Source organism: Arachis duranensis, chromosome 6, assembly GCF_000817695.3.
Source record: "Arachis duranensis cultivar V14167 chromosome 6, aradu.V14167.gnm2.J7QH, whole genome shotgun sequence".
Classification (NCBI taxonomy): domain Eukaryota; kingdom Viridiplantae; phylum Streptophyta; class Magnoliopsida; order Fabales; family Fabaceae; genus Arachis; species Arachis duranensis.
This window is the reverse complement of record NC_029777.3, coordinates 72,787,231-72,794,186: the sequence shown is the minus strand read 5'-3', so window position 1 is coordinate 72,794,186 and position 6,956 is coordinate 72,787,231. Positions and strand designations below refer to the sequence as shown.

Genomic DNA, 6,956 nt, shown 5'->3' with positions numbered 1-6,956 from the left:
TAGAAATCTGGACAAGGCTGCTGATGAGCGGATAATTTATACGCTTTTTAGCATTATTATTAGGTACTTTTTAGTATGATCTAGTTACTTTTAGGGATGTTTTCATTGGTTTTTATGCTAAATTTATATTTCTGGACTTTACTATGAGTTTGTGTATTTTTCTGTGATTTCAGGTAATTTCTAGCTGAAATTGAGGCACCTGAGCAAAACTCTGATAAGGAGGCTGACAAAGGATTGCTGATGCTGTTGGAATCTGAACTCCCTACACTCGAAATGGATTTTTTGGAGCTACAGAACTCCAAATGGCACGCTCTCAACGGCGTTTGAAAGTAGACATCCAGAGATTTCCGGAAATATATAATAGTTCATACTTTATTCGTAATTAGATGACGTAAACTGGCGCTCAATCCTAGTTCCATGTTGCATTCTGGAGTTAAACGCCAGAAACACATCACGAACCAGAGTTGAACGCCCAAAACACGTTACAACTTGAGATTCAATTCCAGGAGAAGCCTCAGCTCGTGGATAGATCAAGTTCAGCCCAAGCACACACCAAGTGGGCCCCGGAAGTGGATTTATGCATCAATTACTTACTTTTGTAAACCTTAGTAACTAGTTTAGTATAAATAGAACTTTTTACTATTGTATTTTCATCTTTGGTCTCAGTTTTATTTTATTATCCATCTTAGGAGACTATTGATCACGTTCGGGGGCTGGCCATTTGGCCATGCCTGAACCTTCATCACTTATGTATTTTCAACGGTGGAGTTTCTACACACCATAGATTAAGGGTGTGGAGCTCTGCTGTACCTCGAGTTTCAATGCAATTACTACTATTTTCTATTCAATTCGACTTATTCTTATTCTAAGATATTCGTTGCACTTCAACATGATGAATGTGATGATTCGTGACACTCATCATCATTCTCACTTATGAACGCATGACTGACAACCACTTCCGTTCTACCTTAGACCGAGCGCATATCTCTTGGATTCCTTAATCAGAATCTTTGTGGTATAAGCTAGAATTGATGGCAGCATTCATGGAAATCCGGAAAGTCTAACCTTGTCTGTGGTATTCCGAGTAGGATTCTGAAATTGAATGACTGTGACGAGCTTCAAAATCGCGATTGCTGGGCGCGATGACAAACGCAAAAGAATCAAGGGATTCTATTCCAATATGATCGAGAACCAACAGATGATTAGCCGTGATGTGACAGAGCATTTGGACCATTTTCACTGAGAGGATGGGATGTAGCCATTGACAACGGTGATGCCCTACATACAGCTTGCCATAAAAAGGAGTGACAAAGATTGGATAAAAGCAGTAGGAAAGTAGAGATTCGGAAGGAACACAACACCTCCATACACTTATCTGAAATTCCCATCATTGAATTACATGAGTAACTTTATCTTTTATTTTCTGTTTATTATTTATTATTATTCGAAAACCCAATAATCAATTATTATCCGCCTGACTGAGATTTACAAGGTGACCATAGCTTGCTTCATACCAACAATTTCTGTGGGATCGACCCTTACTTATGTAAGGTATTACTTGGACGACCCAGTACACTTGCTGGTTAGTTGTGCGGAGTTGTGACAAAGTGTGATTTATGTTTGAGAGCACCAAGTCTTTGGAGCCATTGTTGATGATCAAAATTTCGTCCACCAAGTTTTTAGCACTGTTGCCGGGGATTGTTCGAGTATGGACAATTGACGGTTCATCTTGTTGCTCAGATTAGGTAATTTTCTTTTTATTTTCTTTTCAAAAAAAAAGAGTTTTCAAAAATTTGTCTTTATTTTTGTTTTTCTAAAGAATATTTTCGAAAAAAATAATAAAATACACAAAAAATCATAAAATGATAAAAAATAAAAAAAATATTTTGTGTTTCTTGTTTGAGTTTTGAGTCAATTTTTAAGTTTGGTGTCAACTGCATATTCATATTGTTCTTGCATTTTTTTCGAAAAAACTCATGCATTCATGGTGTTCTTCATGATCTTCAAGTTGTTCTTGGTAAGTCTTCTTGTTTGATCTTGATATTTTCTTGCTTTGTATTTTTTGTTGTTTATCATATGCATTTTTCGTTTGTTAGTGTCCATGCATTAAAGATTTCTAAGTTTGGTGCTTGCATGTTTTCTTTGCATCAAAAATTTTTCAAAAATATGTTCTTGATGTTCATCATGATCTTCAAAGTGTTCTTGGTGTTCATCTTGACATTCATAGTGTTCTTGCACGCATCATGTGTTTTGATCCAAAATTTTCATGTTTTGGGTCATTTTTGTATTTTTCTCTCTCATCATAAAAAAATTCAAAAAAAATATTTTCCTTAATTTTCTCATAATTTTCGAAAATTTGAGTTGACTTAGTCAAAAATTTTTAAAATTAGTTGTTTCTTACAAGTCAAGTCAAATTTTCAATTTTAAAAATCTTATCTTTTCAAAATCTTTTTCAAAAATCATATCTTTTTATTTTTTTTTACTATTTTTCGAAAATTCTTTAAAATATTTTTTTTCAAAAACCTTTTTCTTAATTTTATCTTTCTTTTCGAAAAAATATGCTAACAATTAATGTGATTGGTTCAAAAAATTTGAAATTTGTTACTTTCTTGTTAAGAAAGATTCAATCTTTAAATTCTAGAATCTTATCTTTTAGTTTCTTGTTAGTTAAGTAATTAATTTTAACTTTAAAAATTAAATCTATCTTATCCTATCTTTTATATCATATCTTTTTTTTTAAATTTTATCTTTTTCAAAAATTTGATTTTAAAATATCTTATCTAACTTCTTATCTTCTTATCTTTTCAAATTTGATTTTCAAATCTTTTTCAACTAACTATTTGACTTTTTGTTTGTTTTTTATCTTTTTCAAAACCACCTAACTACTTTTCCCTCTCTACTTTTCGAAAATATCTCATTCCTTTTTCAAAAATTCTTTTTAATTAACTAATTGTTTTAAATTTTAATTTTAATTCTATCTCATCTTTAATTTTTGTAAATCATTAACTCCTTTTCAAAATTAATTTTCTAATTCTCTCTCTCATCTTCTTCTATTTATTTATTTATTTACTAACACTTCTCTTCACCTCTCTTCATCTCCAATCACTACCTCTATCCTTACCCTTGTGTTTGGATTATTCCTTCTTCTTAATCCTTATCCACTTTCTTCCTCTACTAATAATAAGGATCCTCTTTACTGTGACATAGAGGATTCCTCTTCCTTTTCTTTTTCTCTTCTCTTTCATACGAGCAGGAACAAGGAAAAAGGCACTCTTGTTGAAGCTGATCCTGAACCTGAAAGGACTCTGAAGAGGAAACTAAGAGAAGCTAAATTACAATAATCCAGAGACAACCTTTCTGAAATTTTCGAACAAGAGAAGGAGATGGCAACTGAACCCAACAACAATAATGCAAGCAGGATGCTTGGTGATTTTACTAAACCCACGTCCAAGTTTGATGGAAGAAGCATCTCAATTCCTGCCATTGGAGCAAACAATTTTGAGCTGAAACCTCAATTAGTTAATGCAACAGAACTGCAAGTTTCATGGACTTCCATCTGAAGATCCTTACCAGTTTTTAACTGAGTTCTTGCAGATTTATGAGACTGTTAAGATGAATGGAGTAGATCCTGAAGTCTACAGGCTCATGCTTTTCCCTTTTGCTGTAAGAGATAGAGCTAGAACATGGTTGGACTCACAACCTAAAGATAGCCTGGACTCTTGGGATAAGCTGGTCACAGCCTTCTTGGATAAATTCTTTCCTTCTCAAAAGCTGAGCAAGCTTAGAGTGGATGTTCAGACCTTCAAGCAAAAAAATGGTGAATCCCTCTATGAAGCTTGGGAAAGATACAAGAAGATGACCAAAAAGTGTCCTTCTAACATGTTTTCAGAATGGACCATACTAGATATATTCTGTTATGGTCTATCTGAGTTTTCCAAGATGTCATTGGACCATTCTGCAGGTGGATCCATTCACCTAAAGAAAACGCCTGCAGAAGCTCAAGAACTTATTGATATGGTTGCAAATAACCAACTCATGTACACTTCTGAGAAGAATTCCGTGACTAATGGGACGCCTCAGAGGAAGGGAGTTCTTGAAATTGATGCTCTGAATGCCATATTGGCATAGAACAAAGTGTTGACTCAGCAAGTCAACATGATCTCTCAAAGTCTGAATGGATGGCAAAATGCATCCAACAGTACTAAAGAGACAGCTTCTGAAGAAGCTTATGATCCTGAGAACCCTGCAATGGCAGAGGTAAATTACATGGGTGAACCTTATGAAAACACCTATAATTCATCATGGAGAAATCATCCGAATTTCTCATGGAAGGATCAACAAAAGCCTCAACAAGGCTTCAATAATGGTGGAAGAAATAGGCTCAGCAATATCAAGCCTTATCCATCATCTTCTCAGCAACAGATAGAGAATTATGAACAGAATACATCTAACTTAGCAAACTTAGTCTCTGATTTGTCTAAGGCCACTTTAAGTTTCATGAATGAAACAAGGTCCTCCATCAGAAATCTAGAGGCACAAGTAGGCCAGTTGAGTAAGAAAATCACTGAAACCCTTCTTAGTACTCTCCCAAGCAATACTGAAGAAAATCCAAAAAGAGAGTGCAAAGCCATTGATATAATCAATATGGCCGAATGCAAGGAGGAGAAAAAGGATGCGAATCCCAATGAGGAAGATCTCATGGGACGTCTCTCAAGCAGGAAGGAGTTCCCTATTGAGGATCCAAAGGAATCTGAGGCTCATATAGAGACCATAGAGATTCCATTAAATCTCCTTCTGCCATTCATGAGCTCTAAAGATTATTCTTCCTCTGAAGAGGATGAAGATGTAACTGGAGAGCAAGTTACTCAATATCTAGGAGCCATCATGAAGCTGAATGCCAAGTTATTTGGTAATGAGACTTGGAAAGGTGAACCTCCCTTGCTCATTAGTGAACTTGATACATGGGTTCAGCAAACTTTACCTCAAAAGAAACAAGATCCTGGAAAATTCTTAATACCTTGTACCATAGGCACCATGACCTGTGAAAAAGCTCTGTGTGACCTAGGGTCAGGCATAAATCTTATGCCACTCTCTGTAATGGAGAAGCTGGGGATCATTGAGGTACATCCTGCCTTATTCTCATTACAATTGGCAGACAAGTCAGTAAGACAAGCTTATGGATTAGTAGAGGATGTGTTGGTAAAGGTTAAAGGCCTTTACAGTCCTGCTGATTTCATAATCTTAGACACTAGGAAGGAGGATGATGAATGCATCATCCTTGGAAGACCTTTCCTAGCCACAGTAGAAGCTGTGATAGATGTTAACAGAGGAGAACTAGTCCTTCAATTGAATGGGGACTACCTTGTGTTTAAGACCCAAGGGTGCTCTTCTATAAACATGGGAAAGAGGCACAGTAAGCTTCTCTCAATACAGAGTCAAACAGAGCCCGCACAATCAAACTCTAAGTTTGGTATTGGGAGGCCACAACCAAACTCTAAGTTTGGTGTTGAACCCCCATATCCAAACTCTAAGTTTGGTGTTGGGAGTCCACAACATTGACCCGATCACCTTTGTGGCTCCAAGAGAGCCCACTGTTAAGCTAGTGACATTAAAAGAGCGCTTGTTGGGAGGCAACCCAATTTTTATTTATCTAATTTTATTTTTTATTTTACTGTGATTTTGTGTTTTATTAGGTTCATGATAATGTGGAGTCACAAAAAAAAATATTAAAATTAAAAACAGAATCAAAAACAGCAGAAGAAAAATCACACCCTGGAGGAAGGACTTACTGGCGTTTAAACGCCAGTAAGAAGCATCTGGCTGGCGTTCAATGCCATAACAGAGCATGGATCTGGCGTTGAATGCCAGAAACAAGCAACATCCCGGCGTTCAAACGCCAGGAATACACCCTGAGGAGAGCTGGCACTGAACGCCAGAAACAAGCATGGACCTGGCGTTAAACGCCAGAAACATTCTGCACATGGGCGTTGAACGCCCAGAACATGCATCACTTCGGCGTTTAAATGCCAGAATTGCATGGAAAGGCATTTTACATGCCTAATTGGTGCAGGGATGTAAATCCTTGACACCTCAGGATCTGTGGACCCCACAGGATCCCCACCTACCATATTCTCCCCTCTTCTCAACATTCATCCTCTCTTCCCCAAAAACCCTTCACCAATCACCTCAATCTCTCTTCCCAATTACCCCTTTCACCACTCACATCCATCCACTCTTCCCCATAAACCCCACTGATGAGCGGATAATTTGTACGCTTTTTGGCATTGTTTTTAGTATGTTTTTAGTATGATCTAGTTAGTTTTTAGTATATTTTTATTAGTTTTTAGTTAAAATTCACTTTTCTGGACTTTACTATGATTTTGTGTGTTTTTCTGTTATTTCAGGTATTTTCTGGCTGAAATTGAGGGACCTGAGCAAAAATCTGATTCAGAGACTAAAAAGGACTGCAGATGCTGTTGGATTCTGACCTCTCTGCACTCGAAGTGGATTTTCTGGAGCTACAGAAACCCAATTGGCGCGCTCTCAACGGCGTTGGAAAGTATACATCCTGGGCTTTCCAGCAATATATGATAGTCTATACTTTGCCCAAGATTTGATGGCCCAAACCGGCGTTCAAAGTCACCCTCAGAAATCCCAGCGTTAAACGCCGGAACTGGCACCAAAATGGGAGTTAAACGCCCAAACTGGCATAAAAGCCGGCGTTTAACTCCAAGAGGAGTCTCTACACGAAAGTGCTTCATTGCTCAGCCCAAGCACACACCAAGTGGGCCCGGAAGTGGATTTTTATGTCATTTACTCATCTCTGTAAACCCTAGGCTTCTAGTTCTCTATAAGTAGGACCTTTTACTATTGTATTGAGACATCTGGGTAGTTATCTTTGTTCTGATGCTATCTTAGATCATTGGGAGGCTGGCCATTCGGCCATGCCTAGACCT

The 6,956-nt window shown here is 37.1% G+C and overlaps 1 non-coding gene across 1 annotated transcript; it reads right to left on the bottom strand.

The window, feature by feature from the left end:
• Nucleotides 1-3,777: 3,777 nt before the first annotated feature.
• Nucleotides 3,778-3,881, bottom strand: LOC127740421 (small nucleolar RNA R71). Its single transcript, XR_008001098.1, has one exon. It is a non-coding gene; the product is annotated as a small nucleolar RNA R71 (small nucleolar RNA).
• Between the last annotated feature and the right edge of the window lie 3,075 nt (nucleotides 3,882-6,956).